The sequence below is a fragment of the Dromaius novaehollandiae genome, chromosome 21 (genome assembly GCF_036370855.1).
Source record: "Dromaius novaehollandiae isolate bDroNov1 chromosome 21, bDroNov1.hap1, whole genome shotgun sequence".
NCBI lineage: Eukaryota > Metazoa > Chordata > Aves > Casuariiformes > Dromaiidae > Dromaius > Dromaius novaehollandiae.
The window spans coordinates 2,430,869-2,449,818 of record NC_088118.1 but is presented as its reverse complement, the minus strand read 5'-3'; the positions used below and the strand labels follow the sequence as shown (position 1 = coordinate 2,449,818).

Genomic DNA, 18,950 nt, shown 5'->3' with positions numbered 1-18,950 from the left:
TAGCAAACACCAGCAAGGTTTTCCCTGGAAGCTGTCATCAGCCAAGTTCTGGGAGATTTTCGGCATCACGTTCTTAGTCCCTTCTTTTACTCCTCAAGAAATACAAGTTCTTTTATAATACTTTGCTTAAGCTCTGACACCCACAGGCTGTGGGCCAGATGTTGTTATTATACACACACAGGGCTCCCACGTGCAGCATGTCTCATGTCTCAGGGCATTCCTGTGCAGTCTTTCCTTTATTGCTAAGCAGTTGTTTCTCGCCCTTCTGATCCTCCCTCGCAGCATCCACAGCAAAACCACTGAGCCCGTCCACAGCTGCCTGTGGTCTAAATGGGGTACGAGGAGGGCTCATTCCACTCTATTTCTACCACTGCCCACTTACTACTGTCAGGGATGTTGTTTAAACAGGCAGCTTGCATCTAGCACATCACCATACTTCTGCCTGGCAAACCAGTTTTCTGGCCAAACCAGATTCTGTGCATCGTGAGAGCTGCTGGGGTAGCTAGCAGGAGAGCTTCCCATCCGAATGCATCTGGCAGTGGAGCCCAGCACGTGAAAACAGCAGGGGAAGGGGAGCAGAGGTGAGCTGAGCGCGGCTATGCAAGGCAACCTGATGCACTGCTTAATTCTCTGCTTGGCATTTCTTTACTCTGTGGTCTAAGTTCAGGAAAGGAAACCTGAGCCGAATGCATCAGCGCTATTTATTTAGACACAGAAGTTTCAAGGCTAGCTGGGGCTCACCACATGGTATAAGATTTCCACTCCCTTTATTTACATCATCGTTGGCAGTCATTACCAAATCCCAGTGCTGCAGTAACTCTGCTCTGAAGAGTGCTGATCGTCGAGTGGTGCTGTGAGCTACCGTGCAGCTGCTCGGAGACTTTGGCTTCATGGTTTCATGCAGTTTCTGTCCCGTGACCCGGCCGCATTGCCCACTGCAGGCTGCTAACAAAAGCCGGGTGAAACAAACCTTTTGCTCTTTCTTTGAGCAAACCTATTGATAGCGATTTGTGCAGAACCTGAATTTGACAGGTCCGGCTGAGTATAATGCTAAAGTCAGAGCGCAAAGGTGAGATTTCTTGGTCCTGCCCAAATCTATGGCTTGTCCCAGTCCCCATCCCCAGAGCATAAGGAATTAAGGTTGTCTGCATGCAAATACTGCATTCCCTAACCAGAAGCAAACAACAGCTCTCCAGAGGTTTAGGATGAGAGCCCATATGGGCTCTGCCATCCGTTTTTAAGGCAAAGATCTTGAGGAAAAAACATATGGTGGTTATACAAGCAAAGAGGGTGCAGTTCTTTACCCAGCCCTTCCCAAAGCAGTCTGTGAATAAAGAGCCCAAATACAAAAGTAATCATGTGAGCCCTTTCTCTTCTGCTGCTCCATTTCTGCTTCACTGCTGGAAAACCACAGTTCAGAGGGTATCATTGCTGGGGGACTATAGTCCCGGTTCTTGTATTAAAAGTGGGCGTATGCCACATCATTCTGCTAATGTGCTTTCTTCAGCGGCGATACCATCTGTACAATTGCTTGGCTGACTTATCACCCGCTTTATCAAGGTCTTTTCTTTCTCTGCACTATGGAGATGACTGTTTTGTCTTAGCACATCAACTTAGATACAGCTAAATATCTCCTAAGCAGGACAATCCTATGTAACAAAAGGCCAAGACCCTTCTCCGTGCTGTGAACTCCATTGGTGACAGCTGAAGTCCAGAGGGAAACAAGCCCCAGGCGGTGAAGGGGATGTGCACAGCCTGAAGCTCTGCCCAGCAAAACCTCCTCTGCGCTGCTCTTCCTCCCAGTAAGTGATAAACACTTTCAGGGGCTTTATGTATAAGCCCTTGACAGGCCAGTAAGTGCTGTCCAAATGCTAGATCAGTCCAATTCTGTTCATAAAGCTTACCTTCAGGAGGTGTGGACAAAGATTTGGAGGTTCATGGGTTTTAAAAGCTCAGCGGGACTATTACAGTCACGCAGTCTGAACACCAATATAATACAGGCCATTTAATTCCACCCATCAGTCCCTAAATTTAGCTGAGCAGCTTCTTACTGAAGCAGAGCCTTGATCTCTCTTGGAAAGACATCCAGCCCTGATTTGAAGACTTTGGGAGATGGAGAATTTACCATGTGCCTGGATAATAGTTACCACTGGTTAATTACTCATACACCTGAAAATTCTTGTGCCTTTGTCTGTTAAACTGAAAAGCGTTCTCACATCTGAAATCTCCTTCGGCTCAGGTATTTATACGTTGTGGTTAAACCACCTCTTCTCTTTCCTGTTGGTATTTGCACTCTGTTAAGCCCAGAGGAGGAAGACTGTTTCCATGCTGTGATTCAGCCTGGACAGTTTCTCTGAGCCCACCCAATTTTTTATGCATTTTTTGAAACAAAGCAGGGACACCAGGACAAGATTCAGTTTCTAGAAATGGCCTTGTGAAAAGGGTAGTGCAATTAATTTCTCCCTGATTCTTTTTCCAGAAGAACCTGCTTTACCCAGGTAAGTGCTGAATCATTCCAGCCAGGGAAATTTTACCTAGATTTTTATAGTGTCTCCAAACACGTGGGGGGGTGGGGAGAAGTATGCTCCTGGCAAGTCCAGGGAAGTTCTGCCAAGTATCAAGAAACAGAAGAGAAGTAATGGCTAAAGCCTTGTGGCTCATTTTCTGTCTATCACAAAGGAAGAGGGCAAAGGGTTACTGGGCACTGCTTGTAATTGCAGGTTTCAAAGGGTATGATTACAATTTGTCTCTATTGTGAAAGCTCAAGTTTGGAAATAATTGCTTTGTTTAACTTCAGCTCTGTTCCTTTTGTGGTGCATTTAAAAACACTCGAGAACCTCTTGAGAGCTGCATATTCATCAGTAATGGGCAGAATGGCTCCAGGAATGTACAGCCACCATGTCTAAGTTCAGGCTACTTTTCTTTTTCTGAGTCAAATATGACCAGAATCTTTACTGATATTATTGATAGCTGAAGTATATAGACATCAGACAGCCCATCCACGGCAACCTAGGGTGCCTGAGAGAAAGACAGAGATGGAATTAACAGCCCCAGTGCAGCGTTATGCCTGCTGAGCTCTCCTTTCATACTTGCCCTCTTTTAGCAATGTGGAGGTTTTAGCTCTAACAGTTACTGATGATTTCTGCAAGAGCTGATTTGTTCTGATGAGCAGAAGAAACTTGACATATATCTTGTTAAGAAGTGTCCAAGATATTTCCTACCAAAGAAACAAGTAAAATTTCTGAAACTTCATTCTGGCTTAAAGAAGTAGTCAGGTTATTCTTGCTGTAAATCTCAGTTTGAATTTCATTTCTGCTAAGGCAATAAGGTAAGTACTTAATTCACTGATGAATTTGGCTACTCTGGCTGCATAGTTACCTGTGAATTATGCTTTCATCACAGTTACCATTCTGGTATATTCAACAAAATGGTGAGACTCATTCCGGTTCATAGGCCCAGAAAAAGGCCTGAGAATCATATAACTTTTGAATAAACCATGAAAAAACAATGCTACCTAAGTCCTACATGGGACATCTGGCCAGAATCAAACTTCATCTTCCACAAGCTGAGGAGCAGGAGTGTCTGGTGAGACTTATTAGGGGGCCAGAGAGCTGCCCAGCACTCAGAACAACTGAATCCTTGTCCCAGCACCACTTTAGAGCTGCTGTATCACCTCCTCCTCCCACTTTCAGGTCCTAAAGCCCTTCAGAACAGGGCCTGACTCACTCAGTGACTTTGCAAAATGATTTCCATTTTGAGCCTGTAAATGGTCCTGGAATATAGTTCATAGATACTCAAGTCCGTGTCAAAATCTCAGTCCCAGCTACCATTGACATTTGCAGTCCCACTAATAGGCTTTATTCCCTCCCTCTGTTTCTCATCACACACCTGGGAACGTGGGTTTTATTGTTATTGTCTGCAGCATGCCAGCATCTCCCGATTCCTCGGTGCTTTGGCCCTTTACCCATCTGGCGGCTGTCAGCTCTATGCAAGAGATATTGCTTAGGGGTGTAGCAGCCAGGTGCAAATGACTGCAGCCCCAGCAGCTGGCTCCGTGGATTTATCTATGTTTTCTTTGCTGTTTGAGCTTATTCCCATCACCAAAGACTCTTCGGTGCCGAGGCTGCAACACTCACTTTGCAAATTTAAACCCCATATCTCTGTCTGAGCATCCAAGAGCAACAACAGTCAGTGGCATCATAACTGATTAAACACCTTTCTGTAGAATGAACTCTGGTCGCTGGGTAAAGGTGCAAAATGAACGTTTAAGGGAGACGTTCAACCCCAGCATCAGGCTTCTGCTGTTGACAGGCTTTACAGCAGGGTGATAGGCCCACAAACAGCAGATGGGGAGCTGGGCTATAAGTAGCAGTGGGCTATACAGTGGAAGGATTGCTGCTAGCATCTGGGGCCATACAGGGCTCGGTTGTAATGTTAAACAGGCTGCCATATAGTGCACCATGCACTGCAAAGTACTCCTGCAAATATTAATGAAGACTCAAAGCACCCCTTGTTTATCTCTGTTTTACAGATGGGTAGGGCGGAATGAGACCTTTCAGGGCCTCCCTTGGGGCCGCACGGAGGCTTGGCAGCATAATGAAGATTAAACCATACTGTGCTGCTGGAACTAGGAACAGAACTAAGGAGTCCAGTTTTTCAGGCCCTAGCTTTCAAGGGCTCACTGGGTGCCCTTGCTTATAATCAAGGGTAATCATCTGTTAGTCAAAGTTGTCATTTATTACTTCTCTCCTGGAACATTTCGCTTCCCAGAGAGGGGACACTTGCAGAGAGTCTTTGCCTTGGTTTCTGAAGCTGAACTGAAAGCGTGTCACTGCTTTGCTTCTGCTATTTATCATCAGTACTGGAGCGTTTTACCCCTTGATCTTTCTGAGGTCACCATTCTTTTTTCCTCTCTCTTTGTGTGAAGAGGGAAAAAATTGCTTCTTCAGTGTCTGTGCAAAGCAAACGTGTACATAGCCACGTGGAAAGCATACATGTACATAGCCAGCACCTAAGAAGTGCGCAGTCCCCGGAGAGCTGGCTCATTAAGCAGGCGCTCGCCCACGCAGCAGGCTCCGAGGCTTAGCGACTGTCGCCCCACTGGAGCCCCAGGCCAGCGCCTGCGGCCTCTCCCGGTGGCGAGTTAGAGATGGGGAGAAGAAGCTTTGTTGCCTTTGATGTTCACACATCACAGCTGCCACTCTCAGGCCACTTAATAATTATTTTTCTTTGTGTTGGATTAGGACTATCAGGGCAATGCAGTTTCTTTACATCTTTTCCTGTGAATGGCCTGACTGTGTTGGGAGGGCTGTGTGTGGAGGAGGCTCTGCTCAAAGCGTAGGTGCTGAGGACAGACTGAATCGAGTTGCTAGAGCAGGGAGCGTGCTTCAAACAGAGCAGGCAGCCAAATGTTCATGCTGCAAAGGCAACGTCGTAAGAGTCAGGAGATCAAGCGACTACAGACTGTAGCTAACCCATTGCTCCTGTCTACCCAGTGTCTGTCTGCTGTCATTTAACAGATTTTGCTTGTCACTTCCTCCTGGAGCTGCCACCACTCTGTATGTAATAAAATAGTGTTTGAAAAATGCAGTTCTTGCTGCATAAAACTTCAACAGAAACACATCCAGCCACCAGAGCCTCCAGCCTTTTACACCATTCCTCACCACAGGCAGGCATTTAGAAACCTTGTCTGAAACAGGTGAGCTGAGTTTGTTCAGGAAAGAGTATTTTACTGCCCTTCTCTTTGGCCCCAGAAGCAACGCTTTAAGTTCAGAGAGGAAAAATAAAATGCAGATTGTATTTAGTGTAACGTGTCTCTCTGTGAGTTGCCTCTGAGGGAAAGAGCAGTAGCCAGAGCTGAAGGTGAGCAGATAGCGAGTGCACACACACACACAAGCACAAATTTCTCATCAATGCATCAGGGTGTCCCGAGTCCCAAACCCTCATTTTGCAGCAATGAGATAAGTCCCATAGCCATAGCTCATGGGCAGACTGGCAGGAGCTGGGGCACCTGTGAAAGGGTGTGGGGTGCTGTGCCTCTATGGGAGCAGCGTCACTGGTGGCTCAGTCTGGCTCGGCTCTCCATTGCGGAAAGCCACAGCGCTCAGGGATGAGGCCAGGGCTGGCCAGGAGTGTTGCAGTGGCACACAGCAGGCCTGCTCGCTGGGCAGTGCTCCCTCATCAGTAATGTCTGAGTCACCAGGAGGAGCACTTGGCCTCACTTCAGCTGGGGGAGAGTCGGCAGCAGCCCAAGGAAACCTGCTAGCCAGTGCCTTCCTTCCCAAGGGCTGCTCTTGAGTTAGTTGCTGCTGGTGACAAGCTTATTTCATCCGGGTACTGTGAGCTGGCCGTCCACTTGCATGAGCCGCTGCCTGGAGTAAAGGTTGCAGCTAAGACTTGGGCCTACCTACCGACAGCTATGTCGTATGCTGGAAGCATATGCTGGAGGAAGCCTGCAGTCATCCCCAGTAACCCCTGGGGAGCCCAAGAGGGCCTGGAAATACATCAAGAGAAACAACCCATAACAGGAACAAAAACCAGACAGCACGAATGGCTGGAACATAGGAGCTCAGCTGGTAAATGTTGATGCATCTGAGTGGGAGAGAACCTTTGTCCCCACCGTATTTGTTTTTGTTCATCAAAATGTACTTTGCTCTGATTTGGTTTTAGGATGTTTGCACTGAGAAGGCCAAAAATATTTGCAAAAGGAAAAAAGATGGAAATTTTTAAAAAAAGTTAATTTTCATCTAAATGTTTCACAGGAGCTAAAGTATGTTTACTGACCACCCCTGACAGTCTGCTGGAACCAGTTCTGCCTGCCCAGAGTACATAGTTACGGTGATACAAAGCTGGACTGAAAGTCCAAAGGGGAAAAAGGAAAGAAGCAACAGACCGCGCTTCTTGCCTTCACTTTGAATTTTGGCCAAGGACATCTCTATTTTACTTGCATGTGTTGTTAAATGGGCAATACCTTCCTTCAGTATATTGGGTTTTTCTGTAAGGCCTTCCTGAAAGTACTTAGCCAATGAAGAGTTCAAAACTATTTTCTGGTCCACTTTCCTGTCTTCCCTGTCCTGTTCTCTCTCTTCCAGTGCATGTTCCCACAAGGTACTGTTTTGATTAACTGGAGAAAAGGCCTGTAAATGCTATAATCCTATAACTCATTTGTGTGCTGCCTGCTCTGTCTGCTGCATGTTTGCATTAAGCTTATAGCAAGGGGATCTTGATGTCTGATTGGGGCCTTATATGAATAAATATTAGAAACATTTATTTTCTGTCTTTTTACCATCTTTCATTCTTGCCCACAGTCTGCTTCTTTTTTCTTATTCTCAGTTTTTCCCCTCTGGAAGCCAGTGTACTTACTGAGATGGGTTTGTCCAAGCTGAGTTATAAAATCTCCAGTTGCTTTAGGGTTCATGAGTGTTTGTAGGCTATGAACTGTGTAATATCTTCTGCCCCATTAGCAAACAGCTGCAAAACTGTGGTCCATCCTATTAGGATTTACCCGTGTAGAGCAATATCTCAAAGTATTCAATTAATCCACTATTTCCTTCAGTGCCCCTGTTGTTATGCCCTCTTAAACCTTAGATAGCAAGATGGTTTACAAGAGATGTGTGCTTTCTGCACTCTATTACAGCTATTTGGAAGTAGGGTAGTAATGAAATGCATAAGCCACAGGGAATCATATCTAGAACATGCAAAGTTGCAATTCAAAGTAAATGGTCTATTGATCTTAAAAAACTATTTCAATTCCTTTCAAGAAATCTCTCCAGCTTCCTTCTGGTAGCAAATTATAGGTGTAGCTTTCAGTTTACTGTTACAGTTCTTAACCCTGTTACAGAGCCCTTTCTGCCATTCATTGCAATCCCCTGTATAGCAAAGGAGTCACTTCCTGCATGCAGCCGCCTTGAAACAAACACAGGGAAGTCCTTCCAAATTATCTGCAGGCTTCTGTGGGATGCTTGAAATGCACACCACTGCTCAAGCTCTGGGAGAGCTGGTGGTTTCCGGTGCTGGCTCTCACCGTTACCTTGTGGGGTCTGCTCAGTGGCCTTGGAGATCCTCAACCAGAGATACTCATTTTTCTTTCAATTCTTCACCCTCAGCGCAGCTAAACATGCCCACTGCTGGCAGGTTCAATAGCCAGAGTCATTTGAAACTTCCTCTGCTGAAGGCAAAACCTGCCATCAGAGCAGATATGCTGGGAAGGTGTCATGGTCTATATGCCTGGGAGAAATCTGCACTGCTTGTGCCTGCATTCCTCTTATCCAGGGGTCAAGTGGAACATTTTAATCTCTAAGACTAATTAATCCAGTGCAAAACTCCCTGAAAATATGCTAATGAGAGAAGATCCAAGGAGCAAGTAAACAACAGAATGGCACTGAGACAGGTGCAAAAGGCAGTAACTACCTTTTGATATACTAATCAAATTATGAGGCATGAGTTTCTGTTTGAACTAAGCAAAATAAATACTCTTAACCTAGAAATACTTTCAGGAAAAAAATGCCAAGAGACTCATAAACCTTCTCTGCAGTATTTGCATTGATAATTTTAACCGGCACTTTACAGTTTGGCACTTCATTCATGTGCTGAAGGCAAAAAACCTATCCTCAAGTCAAAAACATTAAAGTAAAAAATGGATTTCAATAAAACATGATATAAAAACAAGAAATAACTGTAAATGGAATTGAAAGTAAACTGCATAAAACTCCAGAGTGAGCCTTTCATTTCTATTCCTGAAACTTTACCTCTTGCAGCTGCAGTATGATCAGTATTCATACCTACTTTCCTAAGAATTTACTGCTTATGGTAATATTCAATGGTCCTTCAGTCACAAGCATTTGTCTGTTCATTTCCATAGCTCCAGAAAATTAAGTGAGAGCAGGTATTAAGCCTTCCTCTTCTCACCACCTGATCTACCAACGCTGGAATGAACAGAGTGACAATCTGCAGCTTGCACAAGTGATGAACTGGGGGAAGTGGTGCCAGAGGAGTAGAACAGGTGAGCAAGAAAAAAAACCTCACTGAAGATAGATAGAAAAAGTGAAATGATTTTCATTCCAACCCTGAATTTCCTCCCCACAGACACAAATGGTGGAGTTCACATGAGTGCAAAACTACTACTGCTATATAAAAGTTGGCTCTGCTGTAAAAAATGTGAAGTGACTTTTCAATGCAAATTCACAATATTGCCAAGGGCAAAAGTGCTCTCTCAGAGCTTTGAAAGAGGCAAAAAGAAAATGGTAGATTTCACCCAGAATCAAATGAATAAAATACCACTTTTTCCTCTGTGATTTTTACAGGGCTAGCGGACTCTGGCCATTTCATCTCTGTGCATCAGTGCTAATGATGCCGTGGCTCCGTACCTCGCAAGTCACGGGATACAGGGACCGAGCTTTGCAAGGAAAAGATTCCCCAACTGTCTGTCCGTGGCACAGAAAACTACTTTTCCGTCCTTCCAGACCAAGCAATTGCCAGAGTGGGACAGGCAAGTATACTACCCAGTGCTATCGTCCATCTCTAGCGGCTGCCAGGACCAGCTGCTTTAGACGAATATGCATAACCGTTTGCAAAAGGCAGTTGTGACTCGTTATCCAGAGGCAAACGTTTCCTCTCCAGAGTTAGCGCTGAGCCTGGCACGGATGTGCAAACTTTACTAAACTGTCTGAGCCAGCTTCACTACTCTCCTGCCTCTTTGAGCTGTAAAGGGGTTAGGATTTGGCCTTGTTTATCCAAATGGGAATCAGCCCAGCACAGAGGAGTCTGCAGCTGGTGTGAAGCCGCTGAATCTGGCTGCTTCCTTAACCCTCACACCCCGGACTCTGCGTAGGAACGCGCCCAGCGTTCCTGCTGCGCTCGGGCTCTTCCCTGGGACAGCGGGGTCCCTTGCAGCCACGCACTGGCTAATGCAGTCCCCAGCCGTCTCTTGCCTGAGATGGAGAGGAGCAGGGAGACACTAGCTTCTTCTCTGCCTCATGCTGCTGCCACCTCCCCTGTGATGGGCAGTCTGCGCTCGCAAAGGTGTGTGTGTTGCACCACACTCCACAGTGTCCCGGTGCTAACACATTGTCTGCTGAAGGAATGTTTTGTGAGGAGATGGTTCTCATCTATTCACTTAAGATCAATAATCCAGCTTCTTCCATTGCTACAGTGCCCTTCATAGTGCAGTTTTGCTTTCACTGTTTAGAGAGACTTTTCCAAGGCATATTACGTCAGTGACTGAACAGTTCCCTTAATTCCTAAACTTGAATATAAGCCTATTTCCAAATGAAGATAGCACATGATAAGCCTTAATATGAGTGATTGCTGAGACTGAAAGGGAGATGTGGGTGTCATGACAGTGGAGGAGAGAGAGCAGTAAATGAGGATCTGACACACAGGGAGAAACCAGCTCTGATTTCTATTATCTCAGTAATAAATGGCGGCTTGACATTTGTCAGTGTTACTATATATGGTTTGATCTTACAATACACACTGTGTAGCTCAGTTACTCCATGCAAAAGGCTGTGGCATCCTTCCAAAATATAATATATATGGAAGAGTAATTTCTGCAAGGAACTGATCTCTGTTGCTGCCATGGATTTGCTGAAGAAACTGATTGACAACCAGTTATCTGGAGGGGTTTTTTAAAAGAGTATACATTTAATATTTCATCATTTTACATGGATCAAATAGGATTCTGAGTACAAAGACACTGCTATTATTAGCCTGTGAAAAGGAGCAGAATTTACCAGGAGAGCATGTTAGATCTTGAATTAAAAGATGTGGATGCTTTACTGGGAAAGAATTGCTTTTCAAGCTGACTCTTTATTTTACTTTCTTTCTTTTCCCATTTAAAGGTGTCCTAAAAATCAGAAATGACAGTTAAGAAAGAAATACATTTTATTAGCAGATGCATGGGGGATCATACATTTCTTACCACAATACCATCTTTTGCACTGGATATGACATTTAAAAGCAATAGAAGACCTTGTGCAAAAGAAAGGTGATATGTAAGAGGTGGAAATCACCTGTAATTAGTAAATCTGAGAGGTTTTATAAACAGCCTGTTGCAACTTCCAGTTTTTAGTTTCAGGAGTGACACTGTAGGGATAGTCACTTTGCCTTGATGCTCTGCCGTTCATCATGTCAGCCACTTCCCTAGCTTGGTGCCATCCACAGATCTGCTGCAGATAAACTGTGTCATCATCCAGCTCACTGATGAAGGTGTTGAACTCCATGGGCCATAATATGAATTCTCAGACACTGGGCCATTGATCATTACCTTTTGAGCCTGGCAATCCAGCTCACTTTTGACCCACCTGATAGCCCATTTGTGCAGCCCATCCTTCCTTAGCTTCTAAATGAGAACGTTGCAGGTGACAGTGTCCAAAGCTTGACTAAATCACATCTACCTCTCTCCCCTCATCCTCACATTCACCTTGTGCAGCTTTCTCCGCCCCTTTGGTGCAACCCACCGAGCCCTGGAAATTTGAATACATCCAGCTTCTCTGAGTAGTTTCTGACTTGTTGGTCCCCCACATCAGAGGAGATAAAATCAGTCTTGGTGTCTCCTCCCCAGCTGACTGGACCTCTGGGCGCAGGCAGCAGAGCCCATCATCTGGCTGTGCTTGGGCAAAGGTTTGAGCTGGACAGAGGGCTCCAGGTTTAGGTCACACAGCCATCCCAGGCATGCTTCATAGAGCGGCTGTCTTCTGCCTCTCTTCTCCACACCATTCTATATTTAACTTCCCAAGGCTCATTAACCACAAGCCTGTATCTGTTACCATGCCAAATCAGTGGAGTTATTTTTCGGCTGCAGTTATGCTTCAGTTTGGAGTATTAATTTCCTTTAGCGGTTGCCCTATTAATCACTTTAACAATCAAATTAAAACAATTATTTTAATGAGTTAATGGTTTATAAAGAGCAGACGATACACATCTATAGCCACTTATGCCAGAGCACTTTTATAAGAGTCAGCCTTGTCAATTATATATTAGACTGTAAATGTACTCCTGTAGGGTCAGGAGGAGGGATGGGAAACTGTTCTGTTTGACTGATTTAAATGCCTACCTCATCACTGCAGGAACTTTGATGTGCTCCAGGCCTATTAAAATCTAGTGCCAGCCTTTGAAAATGATAAGCTGTTATGTTCTTGTAGGATATCAGTGCTAGAAGGCAAGGTATTCTCTTTAGATTGCCCCTATTCTGGCTACTCTGAGTATGTCAACAAAAGGAAGCTTTTTTACCACATTTTTCATGAGCTCCAATCAAGTAGATGCTGGATTACCAAATTCCGCCATCTGTCCTCTGGCTCGGAGCTCTCTAATCCTCATGTCAAAATTCTGGCCAGAGGAAGGGGGGTACTATTCAAATATTGAGTCCTGACACCTTTCATATTTTGCTAATTCAAAGCATGATTTCTTGTTGGATTCCGTCCTGCCAGGGCTGATTAGGTTGACATTTATAAGAGATGGAAGGATAGCATAGAGAGACCCCTCTAAGAGTAGAGGGACCAAACCCAGCCTGTGCAAGAAGATATAAACATGCTTCAGTCCCATGAGGGAGAGTTGGTTTGTACAGGCTAAATCTTTGTCCTTGATACACAGCCATAAGAGGCTGAAGAGCTTCAGTCAAAAATGTTCTTGCCATGTTCTATAAAAGCTCTGCTTCATAAAGGCTGCAGTAGCAGCTGAGCATCTATAAAACCATACCTCGTAAATGCTTCAGTAGCATTTGTACATCTCTTGCACTGAGAATGAAAAGGATAGGGGAAAATCAGCCCCACCTAGCCACTCTTAACAGAGTCCCCTGCTCCTCGCAGCTGGAAATCAGTAATGACCTCTCTCATCTCACTGTTCCCAAAGCTGGGACAGAGTTCATGACAAAGAGCTCCACAACACCAGCATCTGCTGTTGGAGCTGAAGTGAAGAAGCATGATGAAAGCTTAAGCTTTAAGCACTTAATTTTTGGGGGACCAATTTCTGGGCCTAAGTCTCCTACCCACAGGCAGCAGGGGGCTGAGTAACTCTTTCTAGCAGAAAATATGGTTTTCTATGATGTGCACATGTGCACAGGGAACCCTGCCCCACCACAGAAAATGGTGCCCTCATTGGAATGAGAGAGGCCCTGACTGGGCCAGGAAAGCATTTGCATCACTATTTCCAGACTCATGACAGCCAAGATAGAAAGCAACTGTTTACAGTGTCTTTCTAAAGTATATCAACAGAATTGCAGAAGTATATCAACAAGGCTTTGCTTTCTGCAGCTGAATCCCATGATTGATCATACAATTTCACTGTGCAGAAATCCATCTATGTTCCTGAAGCAGTTTCTGCTAAGATAATACTTCAGTTATGTGGCCATCTATACCAATAAACTCCAGGGCTTACAAGTCTATTGGAATCTTTACAAGGGATACTCCACTATGCTGTCTAGTTAAAAGACATATGTTTATTTCCAGTTTAAAGCATTGATTTCCAGAATCAAAGTATATGCTTGTGGGTGGGATGGAGGGGTAAACATCAGAACAGCTAAATCAAAATGACCAAAAGGAGTCAGGAGGAGTCAAAATACACATTACTGCAACCACAGTTCGTTTCCTGCTGGCTGTGTTTAGGGTGCACATGTGGAATGATTCACCTGGCCGTCCTTCAGAGGGGACGAGCAGGAAACGGGAAGCTGCCTGACTGTGGGAAATTGGTGGCGCTTTGTGTGCAAGAGCCCTGGGAGCCACCCCAGCTGATCATTGCCAGCCCAAGAAATGTTAAAGAAGCCTGTTACGAAGAGCATGAACAGGGAAGAGACTCTGGCAGACCAATAGCAGAGGACCTATAGCATGAAGCAACTGGTGCTGAGGACCCAATATCCACATCACAAGTTTTGAGGGTGTTTCTGCAGGCTGGCCCTGGTCTGGTCCCATGGACTGAATGCGCATTAGCAGCTGCTAATCCCCACAGGACATTCTGCTTTTTGGTTTCATGGGAGGGGAGTCCAGAGACTGTTCTGCTACATGAGCCAAAATGCTGCAAGTGCAGACAAACAGGAGCTGCACTCCAGAAGTAGGCAGTAGGTAGTAGCTTTTCAAGGCCAGTCCCAATCCTATGTTTCTTCTGCTTGATGTGTGGAATCTGAACAGCAGTAAAAAAAAACAAAAGAAAGAAAAAAACCCCACACACCTGAGTAAAGCATTTAGCAAGGAAGGGATGCCAGCTGCCTACATAGCACACACAGGTGAGGGCACTAAGGAGCCACTCCCTTAAAGCACTTTGAGGTTTAATATCCCAAACTATGTGTGATCTATGCAGAAAAACAAACTTGTAAATGGAAGATACTATTACTTACTAACAATGCATTTTTCCTGTTACCTTCAGTAACAGTAAGTAATGTTACTCTCTTCCAGGTTTACTGGGCAGTTAGGGAGTTAATGGGGTGAGGCAAAGAAGCAGTCAGCCCATGAATCTTTAAAAAAAAAAAAAAAAAAAACAGAATTGATCTTGTGACCTTTACTGCTCCTCCAGTACCTCTGGGATAATGCAGCGGTTACTCCCATGAGCTGACCAAGAAACTGTCTCCAGAGCAGGGAAGGGAAGGCACTACCACTAGGTCTTTGAAAAAGTGGAGTCAGTTCCTGGCTCTCACCTGGGCTTATGGGAGTCTGCCTGCTTTTCCCTTCCCTCCTTGTGGACAGGGACAACATGTGCACCCTGGGTCATGAGGGTGGCATGGTTGGTGGGGCCTCGCTGCTGGCAGCATGGTGCTGTGCCAGCGGGCATCTGCATCATGTGCGTGCTGGGGATGCTGCCAACCGGCTCGCCCTTTGCCTTGCCTCCCAACGGGGCTTGGTTCACAAACAACAGCACAGGCCCTGCTTGCCCTCAGGCACCCACAGCTCTTCCTAGACGTGATTTGCATCCTCCAGGATTTTATTAGCATTCATTTTAAATTAATGCTGGGAAGATGTTGTGTCCTAGATTTTAGATGCCAGCTTATGAGTACAGAAGTTCCAAGTCATTAAGGTAGTTCATTTAATATTATGCTCCAAGACAATGGTCCTTTTCAGGTTGAGGATTGGGAAGTACATCCTTCAAAGCTACTATATTCAACACATAATTTAAGTTCTAATAGAAAACCATAATATGATTATATTCAGATACGTTTTATTTTCTGCTTTGGTCTTTCACACCTATTACTGTTTCAAATCCTAGTTACTTTAGAGTAACTTTTTAATAGCAAAATCAATTTTCCCCAAGCGAAATTTCTTTACCACAGAATTCTCATTAAAGAGGTGCCTGATATAAAAAGCAGAGGATGAGAATGAAAAAAGTGCAAATTATTATTGTATTTTTCTTTCAGTGTGCTTTGCACTCTGAAGAGGTATCTGATACTTGTACATTAGTGACCAGTGCCTCAGGGAAAATTTTGGACAACTGTCTAATTTGTTGGCTGTTCCTTGATGTCATGTGGTTTTTTTTAAAGGAACAGAGGACCAGGTGGGGTCTTTTACACCATCAAGTCCAGGCCTCTGATAGAACTAAAACATAGTTTTGCTCAAATGGAAACAGCAACAATTCCCATACAGTCTTCTTGCTGTCAATTCTGATGCTAAGACTGTACTTCAGGGAACTCTGGGTACCTGGGTAATACTTAGAGGAACCTCCTTCCCCCCACTCCCCTTCTCCGTTATAGGTATCAATATCATTTTCATCCTAGCTGTTAGAAAGCGAAGTGCATTAAATGATGTCGTCTTCACTTTCTACCCCAAACTCTTCCTTTCCTTCTATGCATGTACATCTGCTCAAAACCTTGTTTCCATGATTTATATATATTTTTATTTTTATTGACACTTGTGCCGAGCACCTCACTGAAATACAGAAGAGAATACAAAAATTATTGCTGTGTTTGTCACTGGTAGAAGAGTAAAACCTCTGTCATGGTTTATTTCCAGCTACCCAAGAAAGCCCAGCTGATTCCTTCTTGTTCTTTGAGCTTATTTGCGTGGTGTTGGATGCTCTCAAGACAGATACAAATGACCCAGGTCCTTCTGCCAGATGTTTACTATTTGGGTAGACAGTATTAGAGGACATGTCTCTGTTCTTGTCAAAACTGATGCACTTGCTCATCTGAGATCTGACTCGTATGGTGTGAAATACTGCATGTAGATGCAGTAAGAGTGTCTGGAAAAGGCCTTAAACCTCTTTCAGGTGTGTGTGAGGTCTGCACAGAGACAGGGGGAGAAGAAAAGTACTATCATTTCAGCTTTCCGGATGGAGAGCTGAGGAATGGGGCGTAACAGCCTGAGTTTTGTTTAAATGTTTTGAAGACTGAAACTCCAAGAGATGGTGTAGGGTTAGTCAGTAGCTACAAGCTTCGTATCAGGAAGTACAGTTGCTAGCAGACATTATTTGTGAGGAAAAGCAAGATGAGTACACAACGCATCTAATGCAGTCTTCGCTCTGAGGATGATGCAGTTAGGTATCTTCAGGAGGGCTATTTCTGCCTGGACCTCCACAAATTTTTCTGAACAACAGCAGCAAATAGGCAGATTCAGTGACAAAATATTTCACAAGTTTGTGAATAATTTTGCTCCCAGCTTGAGTCACAAACCCTTGGGAATTTGCATTCCCCTCTTCCATCCCCATCAAAACCACTGTTGAAAGGTTTGAGTGCCTTCTTTGGTACTCGTCACGGTGGGAGACAGAGCAGTGAACAAGCTAAGCTCATGATGTAACTCAGTCAGCTCACCCCACAGTGCAGTGCGACCCAAAAAGACCCTTGGACTGAGTCCAAAGGGTGAGCTCAGGCAGAGGAGGGCTGTTGGACATCTACCGGAATACGTGTGCTAGCAGTTACATTCTTCCCACACTGTAGAAGCTGGCTGTGACGCTAAGAGGCTTCTTAGCAATACCTCCCACACTCTTTCCAACTGTGATTTGGATGGTGGGTAGTAAAAGCAGGAACCTTGGGCGAATTTCTTGGAGATAGGTGAAATGTTTCACCAATAGTATTCAGCAGTAAATCAGTATGAAACAAAAGCAGCCAGTTCTTCCAAGTTTTTTCTGTTTTATATTTGGTTGGATTTTTTCCTGCTGGATTCAGGATGGATTCTCTTTCTTTCTTGGCTAATGGTCCCTAGGAAACAAACAATCTATTTTATTGCAGGGCACAGTACCAATTAAGGAAAAAAGAAATAGTGAGGGAGAATGTGCACATGAGCTGACAATGGGAAAATTCTGAAAAGTCAGATGACTCTTCAGGAAGGAACTTTTTTCAAGAGTTAGGGAAAAATGTGAAGTGCATCTTCATGTGATGGTAATGAATACTGCATATGACTTCGGAGGTTACCTCCAGGATCCTTACCCTTCTGCAAAGGAAGGAGGATGGGAGGAAGTTCCCAGAATTCCCTTTGACAGACTGTCAAGATTTTGTGGACTAGTGTAATTCGGGTTCATGCTAAATGATGCCACTAAGAAGAGCAGCAGGATTCATGGTATCCTTAGGTAACCTTCCCTCAGGTTTTGCTTCTGCATTGTACCTTTTCATTGGAACCAGTGTCATTCGGAACTCAGAGTTGGTTTGATCTCATTAAAATACAGATTTTTTTCCCCAAAAATGTTGGTGTTTGCAAGGAGTGAAATATCAATATTAAGAACACTATTACACAGTTTGGTAGCGCATTAAGGCTTTCCAAGGGTACCCTTTCTTTCTTTCAGTTCAATTTTGACTCAGTTTTAGTGCCACCCTCAGTTATTAGTCTCAGATTTCAGAAAGGTCCTAGGCCCTGGAGGACGAGAGAAGTCACATGCTGCAGAATGTGTATTTGTACCTGGCAAACAACTGTCCTTTGCTGGCAGATGCCAGCAGAGTGCTAGCTGCTGGGGTGCCCAGGTTTTTGTCCTGTTTGTAGATTGCGGGGTGCTTGTTGTCTCATTAGACAAACTCTGTTTTGTCTAATGTTCTTTGTCTCTGAGTGAGAGAGAACTAAAGGCGGGGAGGCTCTAGGACTGAAATGGGACTGTACTGCAAACACTAATTGCACTAGTCTGCTCTCTTATTTTCAGTTCATGTTACGGACAGATAGCATTGCTGACAGGAGGCAAGTGGCAGCAAGTGAAGGAGCAAGAGAGGTAAGAACAGAAGCATTATCTGGGGTGGGAAACATGTCAAAGAGCAGGGGCAGCCCACAGGGAAAGGCAAGCGCTGGTCCCAAGGATGACCGAGAGGAGCAGGATGACCGCTGGGCTAGGAAGCAAAGTTCCTCTCCCCCTCAACTCTAGAGATGAGCTGTATTTCCCTCTCAAAAGGAATCTTTCATGCAGAATCCTGTTTACTTTGATATTTAGTAACAGGAAAGCTTCAAACCTTTCAGAGTAGCATTATTTGGTGACAACATCAGAAATCCTCAAATATAACCCAGATTACTAAAATAAATTATTGGCAAACTCTCTCTCCCCTATGCTGAGCGCTCCATTAAGCAAATGAAAGAGGCATTCAGACTCTCTCCCTTTTTATTCTTCCTTGTGATTAACTGCATAATAAAAATGATATTAAGCAGGTATAAATTTTATACACACCCATCTAAATGACAAATCATTATAACTACAACAATAAACAAGGGCCATATTTTCTGAGGAGCGCTTGAATGTAGTGCGCATATGTACTGTGACTATTCCACCTCTGCTGTTTCCACCCGAGCCGACAAGCTGCCAGAAAAACTAGCCGCCCCCAGCTCCAGGCCTGTGTGTGCACACTAACTCTGGCGGCTCCCTGCGCAGGACTCGCTCACTCTTGCTTTTCATTCGCAGGCTTCAGCATTCTCAGGGATCGAAATTAAAAGCAGCCCTATAAACTAAGCTTCAGCCAGGGAATTTTGTTCCTAGATTTTGCTGCAAAGCAGGGGTGTTTTTTATTACTGGTATCACTTCTGTTCCCATGATATGGTTCATTTTTTTTCAGGAAACTAGGGCAATTC

At 44.5% G+C, this 18,950-nt stretch overlaps 1 long non-coding RNA gene across 1 annotated transcript; it reads left to right on the top strand.

Annotated features, from left to right (window-relative positions):
* Positions 1-1,745: 1,745 nt before the first annotated feature.
* Positions 1,746-9,478, top strand: LOC135330474 (uncharacterized). The gene is made up of 3 exons (XR_010392471.1): positions 1,746-1,802; positions 8,861-9,001; positions 9,303-9,478. It is a non-coding gene; the product is annotated as an uncharacterized LOC135330474 (long non-coding RNA).
* The last annotated feature ends 9,472 nt before the right edge of the window (positions 9,479-18,950 follow it).